The sequence below is a fragment of the Trachymyrmex septentrionalis genome, unplaced genomic scaffold (genome assembly GCF_001594115.1).
Source record: "Trachymyrmex septentrionalis isolate Tsep2-gDNA-1 unplaced genomic scaffold, Tsep1.0 scaffold139, whole genome shotgun sequence".
NCBI lineage: Eukaryota > Metazoa > Arthropoda > Insecta > Hymenoptera > Formicidae > Trachymyrmex > Trachymyrmex septentrionalis.
In genome coordinates, this window is record NW_017304533.1 from 70,800 (window position 1) to 83,377 (window position 12,578).

At 37.8% G+C, this 12,578-nt stretch overlaps 1 protein-coding gene across 2 annotated transcripts in view; it reads left to right on the plus strand.

The window, feature by feature from the left end:
* LOC108745380 overlaps positions 1-12,578 on the plus strand; it is a 23,299-nt gene that overhangs the window by 8,305 nt on the left and 2,416 nt on the right. The window lies entirely within an intron of this gene.

A 12,578-nucleotide genomic window follows, 5' to 3' on the forward strand; every position in this document is an offset into this window, starting at 1 on the left:
TTGGGTACGGGAGAACTTCCCATTCGAGCTGCATCAGTGTTTCCTCGGTGGCTTTTGCAATGTGTGGTCGAATATTGGCGTGCAAAAGCATATTTGCGTTGATTGCTGGCTACTGCTGGCTTTTTTTCCAACAATGCTTCATTCAGACGTAATTGATATCGATTTCCCGTGATACTTTCGTTCGATTTGAATAGCTCATAATAAACAATGCCTTGTATATCCCACCAAATATAGAGCATTGCTTTGTGGCCATGAATATTTCATTTTGGTATAGATGTTGATGGTTGGCCAGGGTCTACCTATGACTTTTTGCGTTTGGGATTATTAAAATAGATTCACTTTTCATCGCCAGTCACAATGCGCCACAAAAAAACTCTTTTTTTTCTGTCTGACGAGCAAAGAAATAAAGATGTTTAAGCGATTTGCAATGGCATTTTCAATTAATTCGTGTGGTACCCATTTTCCTTCCTTTTGAATCTTTCCCATTGCATGTAGACGATTGGAAACAATCATCGAAGTAACATTTTGCTGCAGATAATTCTTGGAGCGTTTGAGTTGAGTTTTCATTCCACTAATGCTTGCAATTCGGTGTCTTCAAACTTTTTCGATTGACTTGAGGGTTGTTTATAGTATCATTCACATCATAATCACTCTTAAATCGTTGAAACCATTTTTGGCAAGTTCTTTCTGATGGAACACATTGCCATAAGCTTTGACGAGCAATTTATGAGCTGCAGCTGTAGTTTTTTTCAAATCGAAGTAATGAAGCAGCATATATCGAAAAAACAACTTATCATGTTCCATGTTTAATAATAAAAAAATAATGGCACTGTTCGCTTAAATGAATTTTCGCGCTGAATTTTATTGACATATGTCTAAAAAGCTTCAGATATCAAAGTAAATTACATCTACAATTAGCTCATTTAAATATGAGTCGCCGAAACTAAATTTAGTACCTAATATATTATAATACAATATATAATACCTACAATGTTGCAGCGCAATCTGTAATATTGCAACATTTTTGCAATGTTACTGCAAATTTTTATGCTGTATAGGGTAAACAATATTGCACATATATGCGCAATCATAGCTAAGTATAGGTTAGAAAAAAGCAAAGATACCACTTGAAACGCTCTTTGTCGGATCGCGAAACTCGCGCCAGCGCTCGTTCCAATAGTATTATATTATATTTCAATGACATAAACATAATAACGACGTATCTTAAAAATTTCACATCGGAACTTTGCGTAGCAATATCTCCGTTCGTAGGGCACTAAGAAAAAAAATAAAAGCACTTTTATTTACACAATTCGAAGGGAAGCTATCGATTAAGCGTATGTAGAACTTGATCGGTTCAACCGTTATTAAGATCCAATAATCTCTATCCCCAACTCGTAGTCTCGCGTAAAGAAACACGGTAGTGTCGCTGCACTTATCTTAGCTTCAAGACACTACCGTGTCTCCTGAAGACTGCTCTCTTGATAAGCCAAAAAATCCCCATCCTCCTTCCTCAACATACCCTCGCCCCTCCTCTCAACAGCATCTATACAATAAGAGTTCTCCGGGGACAACTCAGTATCAGAGTGCGCTCTTTGCCCTGGATAAAACAGTGAAAGCAAGGTTCATAAAACGTTAGCATTTATAACAACGCATAAAAACATGTCGATAACCCGCAAACCTTCTGGTATTTTAGATAAATTTCAGAAATTTTCAGAAACTTTTATACAAATTAGAACACTTCAAAAATAACATGAAAGTTTACATCTTTTTTTAGAACTCTTCATATATGTAAATTCTTAAAAATTTTGAGATTTCTTATTATGTCATTATTTATTAGATCACTCATTATATCTGATAAAATTTTAAAAAGTTTAAAGTATTTTTTTTTAATTATAAAATAAGATATCTAAAAAATCGTAGAATATGTAGTCTATATCTACCCAATAAACAAGAATGGATTGAAATGAATTGGAATGAATTTAGATTTTCAGAAATACGGATTCACGAATATTAAAATAAATCATGCTTTTCAATTCTGAATGCATTTTTGTTTATTTATAAGAATTGCATGAAGCAAATGTCTATGTCTTTTCAATCCTGAATGCATTTTTATTTATTTATAGAAGTTGAAACATATCTCTATCCTTTTCAATTTAAAAATAATATTAGTATTTTCTATACATCTGTGAATATTACTCAATTCAAAATTGTAAATAGGGAACACAGTTTTTCAATTCGGTTGAATCTAAAAATAATATCAGCCATTTCTGTGCATTCTATTCAATTCACATTTCTGAATAAGAAATGCAGTTTTTCAATCCAATTGAATAAAAAAAATTTCTACTTAAAAATGGATCATAAATGCTACTTAATTTATTCAAAATTGAATAGGAAATTTTTCGTTTTAATCCAACTAAGTTCAAAAAAAGTTATAACGTAAAAATAATTCAACTAAGATCTTTTGTTTCTCTTTAATTAAAAGTAAAATGAATGATCAATACATTACAAAGATGATACGAAACGCCACTACGGTCTGAATGTTGAGATGTTGAATTACTGTATATTATATCCCCCCAAATTTCCCAAATCTTAAAAAACTGTAATAAACTTATTGCGAAAAATATTGCCTCGGCCGGGAGTCGAACCCGGATCTCTTGCATTCCGTGCGAGAGATCTTTTTTTTAAGATTTGGGAAATTTGGGGGGATTATTAATATTTCAAATTAATTGCGTTGAAAGTCCGACAACCATATCGGCACGTAATTATCATTTCTGAAATTAATTCATTTAATTGAATATATAATATACAGTAGTTCAACATCTTAACATTCAGACCGTAGTGGCGTTTCGTATTATCTTTGTAATGTATTTTAATATAAACGGTGTTTCCAGTCATATTGAATGATCAATGTGAACACTCGCAAACCAAACCGAACACAATCTGAATATAGCTTGTTTATCTTATCGATTAACAAAGGATACCTACCGTATAGGTCGCGGCCTAAGCGCACGGTGTAAACGTAGCCTATTTAGGGAATGGAAAATTACTTTTTAAAAGTAACAAGTTACAGTTACCTAGCAAACACAAATATATAACTATACTATTATATTGCTTCTATATAACGGAATATAATAGAACGGAATATAAATATAACATGTAATTTGAAATGTTATATAGTGCCCGCCAAAAGTTCCGGGCCGGCTGAATATCTCAGAAAGTATGCATTTTTGAGAAAAATGTTTTAGACAAAAATTGTAGGGTTTAAAGAGATTTATTTGATGATCCTATCAGTTTGACTTTGGGTAACATCGTCAAGGTCAGGTAAAGGTCACATCAATTTTTTTTAATGATACACCCTAGTTTTGTTGGCAGAATCTAATAGCTGATGTCGAGAGCTTTCCAAAATGCTGTAAAAAAATATTTTTTCATTAAATATTTTTTGAGTTATAATGCTGGAAGGTTACAGTACCACCGGCATTAGCATTACCCAAGATGACTGATGGCTAAACCTCTTGAATGTTGTTCATGTCCTAGATATCATTTATCAAGATCGAGGCCATTGATGATTATTCCTCTTATTTCCATTTTTACATTAAAAATTCATTTTTACGTAAAAATTAAAATAAGAGGTTCCATTAAAAAAAAATCAATGTGACCTTGACCCGATCTTGACGTCATCCAAAGTCAAACTGATAAGATCATTAAATAGATTTTTTTAAATCCTATAATTTTTTGTCTAAAACATTTTTGTTAAAAATGTATACTTTCCGAGATATTTAGCTGGCCCGGAACTTTTGGTGGGCACTTTATATTAGTCGTATAACAGTTTTATAATTTGCTACGTTATTATTATAAAACTAGAATATGACTATTATGATGTTATACATTATCCTAATTTAATTTAATGCTTTTTGCACATACTATTCCCAAAAAAGATCTTGGAATTAATTCTAAAACGGGACAGTTTGCTTTCGCTTAGAATTCCAAGATCTTTTCCGGGATTAGTATGTGCAAAATACATTCCCTGAAAATTGTAGATATAAAAGACATATATAACTGATTTTAATTCATGTATTTATAAACTTCATAGTTTGCACATAAATACATATATATTTCTAAATATCATTACTGAGTATTAGAAGTATTTCGTATAATATATTCATATATTAATTTATAATATTATATTTTTATATAATTATTGCTGAGTTTAGCCTTCTCACTTCCGATGTTGATAAAACTACGTTTATTCGACACGTTTTTGCATGAAATGAATGGAGCTGATAGAAAAACGTGTCGCTCTGGTTCCGCGAACCAAAGTATTAATTGTTGAAGTTGACAGATATTCAAGTGAGGAAATCTGTCACATCGATGGCATTGAGAGTTACACAAATTCTCTGTTTTATAAACACAAATTTTTTACTTAAAAAGCAATTTTCTGTTTTAAAAACACAAATTCTCTGTCTTAAAATACAAATTATTTTTTATATAATTTTTGTTTTTACAGTAGAAAATTTGTTTTTAAGGCAGAGAATTTGTGTTTTTAAAGCAGACAAATACTCCTAATCAAAACAAATTCTCTGCTGTAAAAATAAAAATTATATAGAAAATAATTGCATAAAAGTAATTGTTTCCTAATAGCAAAACGTTGGCCAATTTAGGGCTAAATTTGAGGCTAACGTTTTGCAAACTCGATCAGATTTTGATTACAAAACTATAACCATCTGTGTCCGCCTTTAGCTATGGATTTGTCGATGAAACCAAGCTCTATGCCAGCAAATTGATGGTAGAAATCGAGCAGAGTTTGCTTCAGGTTCTACTCTTAATCTGCTCTCAATCTACCGTCAAGGTTATGCACTTACTTTGTTGTTTTCAGTTACTAATCTGCTGGCAAAGCATGTCTAGCAAGCTTTGTTATATTTCTGACAGCAATTTGCTGACAATGTCAGATAATACAAACCCTGGATAATTTATTGCCTTTCTGCAATAAAGAATTGGTAGCAAGTCCTGCTCAAAATCTGTTACCGTAACCTTTGCTACCAGGTTTTTTAAAACAAAGAATTTGTATTTTTAACTCTCTCTCTCTCTCTCTCTCTCTCTCTCTCTCTCTCCCTCCCTCTCTCTCCCTCCCTCTCTCTCCCTCCCTCCCACCCCACTTAAATGAGCGTTTCAATGTTCCACTTAAACATTTGTCTTTCAAATATTCATAGTTCAGAGTAAAAATTTAGGGAGAAGTATATTGTCCATTTGCTGAAATGTGTGATAAACTTCGAGAGACTGGTCTAATTTTTGTGAAAAAATGATAAAGTGAAAAAGTGAACAAAAATAACATAGAAAACCGAGCAAGAAAGATTTCTTTTTATTTATTGTATTTTAAACTTATTTTTTTGATATATACAAGTATATATATGTATATAAATTTTTTTTATATCAACTTTCTCATAATATTTTCATAGCATACATAATTACATAATATTTCTTTACAGAAATATACATTTTTTAATTAATTTAATATATTTCTTAATTTTTCTATATTTTTTTCTTTATTTTTCAATACATTTACAATTTATTTTTATTATTAATTTTTATAAAGTCTAAATTTTTTTATTGCAATAGTAGATTTATTCGCATCGCATGCTCTAATATGCTTCAATATGTTTCTATAATAGTTTTTATTGAGAATACAAGTATTTGAGTTCAGCGCGTTTCTGTACTCGAGTGTACAGACCAATACTTTTATGCGTGACTGTACTGTACTCGACTCAAGCGCGGCTCGGAAAACTTCGACTCTCATCGTAATTAACCGATATCCGTTTAAGTGATCTCTCTCTCGCAGTCTCTGCTTGAATTCCGAAATGAGAGGACAGCACGCTCGCGGATTATAAAATTTACTTTTCAATAAATTACGTTCATTTATAAGTTTCTACTTAATTACTGGCTCAACCCATCCAACCACGCTCTGCTAACAAGAAGTCTTATCATTTTTTACTCAATTTTGACAAAACAAAAAAAGGATGTGTTCGCGCCTAAGCAACGAAGGAACCTTTTGAGATACACGCCCAAAGATTATTACCGAGCGGCGCTGCACTCGCGCGAGCGCAGGGAATGAATGAAACACGCTGTCGCGAGGAGTGTGTAGAAAAAAAAGTGTGAGTGTAATGGCGAACGTGAGCCCGCCACGAGACAGAATAGTCTACGAGCAATTGTAGATGAGAAAATAAAGCGAGAAAAGGGAAACGGATTTTTTTCATCCCGCACCATATGGTTCTTCGAGCCGGATCCTTCGCAAGGCAGTGAAATCCGGACCAAACGGGCAGCAACCATCGGCTGTGAACGAAGCACTGAAACCGCTCGGAACCTAGACAAAGCATCAAAATCGCCCGGCACCCAGACCAGCGACATCTAGAAAGATCGAAGAAACGCATCCAGCGAATCAGCGAGTCTGTCCAAGGACCCTGAGCTTCGATTCTCAAGCTAAATTGCAATAACCTAACCTAATGACAACGCGCGAATCTCGATCCCGTTTACACGAACAAAATGGCGGACACGGCAAAGCTCGTGAATACACGCGGTAGAATCAAGGCTCAAATAACGCGCGCGCATAATTGGAGTAAACGAGCAAAACCATCAGATAAAGGAGGTAGAAGTTAGGTTAGCAGCAATACAACGCGCGTGGAATGAATTTAGCGAAACACAAGACGCCCTCAAGAAACTAGACGCAGAATTTGAAAACGATAGCGAACGCGAAGCATTCGAGTCAGAATACTACACGACGTCCGCGGCGGCTAAAGCGCTTATCACATGACACGGAAAACCGTGTCGACGCGCAAGAAATGCGCGACGCGGATAATCGTGGCCTCGGCAACGCGACCAATGCAATAAATCGGGATCAAGCTACCGCCCATCAATCTGCCCACTTTCATACAACTAGTGGTCGAATTTTCGCTACACCTTTAAGGCGATTATCGATGAAAATAATAACCTATCTGACATAAAAAAGCTATATTACTTAAAAAGTTAGCATTAAAGGGGGTAGTCGCAGAAATTCTAGAATTCATGGAAATGTTCGCCGATAATTATGATGTCGCGTGGAACTTTCTCGAATGTCGAGAATAAGCGTGTTTTGGTGCATCATCACATGCATCAAGCGCTTGTAGAACTTCCCGTAATGCAAAGGGAATCACCTACAGGGTTGCGTCAATTACTAGATCACACCGAAAAGCACGTTCGCACTCTAAAAAGACTTGGTGAACCCACCAAACAATGGGGCACCATCCTTGTTTATCTAATAACCGCAAAATTCGACAACGTCACGAGGCCTGAGTGAAAGACCAACACGTCCGCGAAAGAAGTGGCGACATATAGGCAGTTCCTTGACTTCACAACAGATAGGTGCGATATGCTAGAGACATTACAACTTGATAAAACGAAAAGCGCGAAATCATCAAGCAATGATAGTAGCAATAAGGCAATCAACGCAAACAAAAATCAATCGCCGCGGCGGTTGCCGAGGCCAAACCAGATAAATGTTTAGTATGCAATCAAGGCAAGCATCGATTGTATCAGTGTCCAAGCTTTCTTAACTTAACTCCCCAAGTCAGGAATAAGTAAAACGCTTAAATTATGTTTCAACTGTTTTAAGGCTGCCCACAACGTTGAATCATGCAGCTCTAGCACCTGCTGAGTATGTCACAATAAACACAACACACTACTGCACAATCAAAAGAGCGAGGAAGTGGTGACCAAATTACAATCACCGAATCGCAGGCGTCTACAGAATCACAAATCACGAGCATGGTGCAGCATGCCGTTCGACTCAGCGAGCGCGGATTGCTGACTACGGCCATCATCAACATTCAAGACAATCGAAGAGACTTGCAAGAATATCATGCATTTCTTGACCCGAGATCTCAATCCAACTTTATGACGAGAGATCTTTGCGAACGGTTAAGCCTTCCACAGAGAAGGAATTCCATATATTTGCGGTATTAATAACGTACAGACAACAGCACTCACAGAGACTCACGCTACGATACAATCCAAGTTTAACTTTCAGAGTCAAGCTTGCTTTCTCGATATTGCCCGAAATTACAGTCAATCTTTCATTGTCGGAGGTCAACAACAAGCACCTTCAAATACCTGAGACCATCACTCTAGCGGATCCATCTTTCCACACGCCAAGGAAAATAGACGTACTGCTAGAAACTTTCCTGAAACTATTCTGGGAACTATTATGCATCGGTCAGATCAAATTAGGCAAGGGTCAACACAGAAAACAAGACTCGGGTGGATCATCGCGGGTCCTCGCTAGGCCTCCAAAGATCGACGGAGAGCTCGATCGCATCCATATGTTCCATCTCCTCCACTATTAATATCGAAACACAACTAGAACGTTTCTGGAAGGTAGAAGAAGGCCCCATCCAGTCAGAGTTATCAGACAACGATAAGATCTGCGAAGCAGAATTCATTTAAACACATAAACGCAACTTGGATGGACGATTTGAAGTTCGACTACCACTATGCGACAGCATAGATCAACTCGGAGATACTCGCGCCATCGCCATCAAGCTATTACGATGCATGGAACGAAAATTTGCAAAATCTCCGGAATTAAAGCATAATATAATCTCTTCATGTAAGAATAGAATTGCATAAGGAATTAAACCATATGACCGAAATCTCTAATCAGGAGGAATCTCAGACAAGCATTTATCTACCGCATCACGCAGTGTTAAAACCCGACAGCAAGACCACAAAGCTCAGGGTCGTATTTGACGCATCGTGTCCCATGTCTTCAGGAGTATCACTCAACAATATACTCCGCTCTGGACCTACTATTCAACAGGATCTATTTTCCATAACAATGAGATTCCGCCAACACCGATTTGTTATCACAGCAGACATTAAACAGATGTACCGACAGGTGCAGGAAGATCAACGAGACCTACAAAGAATCGTGTAGAGGCCAAATGCAAGCGATTTGATCCGCGAATATCGCCTCAACACCATCACATACGATGTGGCCAGCGCACCGTTCTTGGCCATTCGATGCTTACATCAGCTCGCGATCGAAAACCAAGACAGACATCCCAAAGCAAACAGGGTCATACTCAATGACTTCTATGTAGACTTGTTGTCTGGTGGCAACGACGTAAGCAAACTACGACGGCTTAAGGGCGAAGTAACCGACATTTTGCAATATGCAGGATTTCATCTCCATAAGTGGAACACAAACGAGCCGATAATCTTCGACGGATCCTCCGAAGTCCAGGAGTTACCAAGGAGTAATGAAATAAAGACTAAGATTAAGAATAAAGATTAAGAATTTACTGAAACACCACTGATGACTGATTGCGGTATTGGACGTGCGCAATTGAGAAAAATCAGCGCGCAACAAAACGTACAGTATTATCAACTATTACTCAAATCTATGACCCGCTGGGGACCTCAATGGGCCCAGTGACCGTACGTACCAAGATCATACTTCAACAACTTTGGCAACTTAAAATCGAATGGGACGAATCCCTATGAAATCATACACTACCTGGATGCAATATCAGGAAGAAATGAAGGAGATGGAATCAATCTCAATTCCAAGACACGTGATATGCGAAGAACCACGAACAATAGAACTACACGGATTTTGTGACGCCTCAGAGGCAGCATATAGTGCCTGTCTATTCATCCAAAGTCTAAATCGATCAGGTGAAGCTGTCGCAAGATTACTCTGCGCAAGATCAAAGATCGCACCTCTCAAGCGTGTCACCTTACCTCGATTAGAATTATGTGGAGCTTTATTACTCATCAAACTCGGAGAGACAGTACGACTCTCGATCAAGTTTGATTGTATTCAATATTGGAGTGATTCAACCATCACGCTAGCGTGGATCAACCATCAGCTTACAAAGTTACAAACATTCGTTGCAAATAGAATCGCGACGATCCAGCGCACAGCACGATGTTCAATGGTTGCATGTCGGTCCAAGGACAACCCAGCTGACGTCATTTCTAGAGGAGTAACTCCATGAAACCTAAAAAATTCCTCGCTGTGGTGGAAGGGACCTCCTTGGCTAACAAAGGATCGACAGACGTGGCCGACGGAGCCCGCCATTGAACCCTCGGAAATAGCTGAACTCAAGAAACAGACTGTAGCTTATCACAGCGTGATACTAATTTATTTTCAAGATTTTCGTTTCTTTATCGACTCAAGAAGATCACAGCGTATTGCTTGCGATTCAATACTAATGCGGTCAAGGGGGAAGAGTGACAAATCGGGCCTCTATCAGTGGAAGAGTTGAATACAGCCATATTATCATTCACCGGAGTCGCACAACTGAATGAATTCGCTGCCGAGATTAAAAATCTCCAATCCAAATAGGGAATATCGAGTAAACGTTAAATCCTTTCTTAGACGAAACGAGACTGTTACGCGTAAGAGGTAGACTTCGCCACGGATACAGAGCAAACGAAGAAGCAACATCCGATCATCCTATCCGCCAAGCATCCATTTATCGAGCTAATCATTCGAAACTCGCATCTCAAACACATACATATGGGGCCTCAAGGCCTTCTTGCTCATTTGCGCGGTAGGTACTGGCCATTATCGGGACGTCAAATTATTCGGCGGGTACTACGAAAATGTATCGCGTGCTTCCGTGTCCGTTCTAGTGAAAAATCACAATTAATGGGAGATCTTCCGAGAGCGCGGGTAACTCCATATCGAGCGTTTATCAATTCAGGAGTAGATTACGCTGGGCCGTTTTATAAAATTGTCGCGAAACAAAATCGGAAAGGCTTATTTGTGTATTTTTGTATGCTTTTCAACTAAAGCCACGCATTTGGAAGTAGTCAGCGACTTAATCACGACGGCGTTTCTCAACGCGTTGAAACGATTCATGGCCAGACGTGGTCGATGCGTGAATTTGTTCTCGGACAATGGCACAAATTTCACAGGCGCAAACAATGAACTGCAATTTTCCCGCATGGTGCAAGAAAATCGCGAGAGCGTTGAACGTTTTTTGGCAGAACAGTCAGTGCAGTGGCACTTCATACCGGCAAGGTTCCCGCATATGGGTAGACTCTGGGAAGTGGCTGTGAGACTCACTTCAAAAGAGTTTTCGATAACAGTATACTCACCTTCGAAGAACTCATTACAACATTTGCACAAATCAAAGCCGTTTTAAATTCACGCCCGCTGTGCCCGGTTTCCAATGATCCTCACGATTATGAGGTGCTTACTCCCGGACATTTTCTCATCGGAGAACCTCTAAACTCCTTCCCAGAGCCTGATCTTATTGAGATACCATCGAACCGACTAACAAGATTCCAATTGTTATCACAAATGCGTCAGAACTTCTGGAAGCAATGGTCGTGCGAATATCTCACGCAGTTTCAAAACCGTTATAAATGGCAAAAACCTAATTACTCCGAAGTCAAGATCGGCTCATTAGTTCTATTGAAGGATAAGGATTTACCATCTCTAAGATGGCGTACAAGTCAAATTGTTGAGACTCATTCCGGAGGTGATGACTACGTGCAGGTAGTTAGCGTAAGAACCTCCACCGGCATAACCAACCGCGCTATCAATAAGATCTACGTTCTTCCTATTGAAACATAATTTCTTAATATACTGTAGAGTTCCTCCCGTATAAATATAGGTTGAAGGAATCGACCTTCAACGGCCGGTGGGATGTTCGCACCTAAGCGACGAAGGAACCTATTTTGAGATACGAGCCTAAAGATTATTACCGAGCGGCACTGCACTCGCGCAAGCGCAGCGAATGAGTGAAGCACGCTGCCGCGAGGAGTGTGTAGAAAAAAAAGTGTCACACTACTTGTCGCGTGCTTCACTCATTCGCTCCGCTTGCGCGAGTGCAGCGCCGCTCGGTAATAATCTTTGGGCGCGTATCTCAAAATAGGTTCCTTCGTAGCTTAGGCGCGAACATCCCGCCGGCCGTTGAAGGTCGATTCCTCCAACCTATATTTATACGGGAGGAACTCTACAGTATATTAAGAAATTATGTTTCGATAAGAAGGACGCAGATCTTATTGATTTTATTTGCCAAATTCATTTATTTTGTGCAAAAATGCGTCGAATGAACTTAATCAACATCAAAGGTGTGAAGGCTAAACTCAACAATTACCACTTTTACATTTAACTTCACTTCCAACTGGAACAGCTTTTAGTAGTGCATTGATATAATTTGTAATGCAAGTGACTAAATTCATTAGTAATATTTTTTTATAGTACAAGTACAATAATATTCATTTGTCAGTAAATTCTCATGATTCAAGTACAAATTGTCACGCGTATTGCGCTTTGTCGCGCTCGAAGCTCGACTGACACAGAGTTTCGCAACGTCGCGGATAGAGACCGCGACAACCATAATTTAAATTATAAAACATATAGTATTAATATAATATCAACGAAATAATTATTATATAACTTTCAATAAGTGCCGTTATATTGCTGTTTATTTATTAGAATATATAAATAATGAAACAATGTAATGGTTTCATAACCTGGTTGTATTATATATATATATATATATATATATATATATAAAATAAAGTTATAT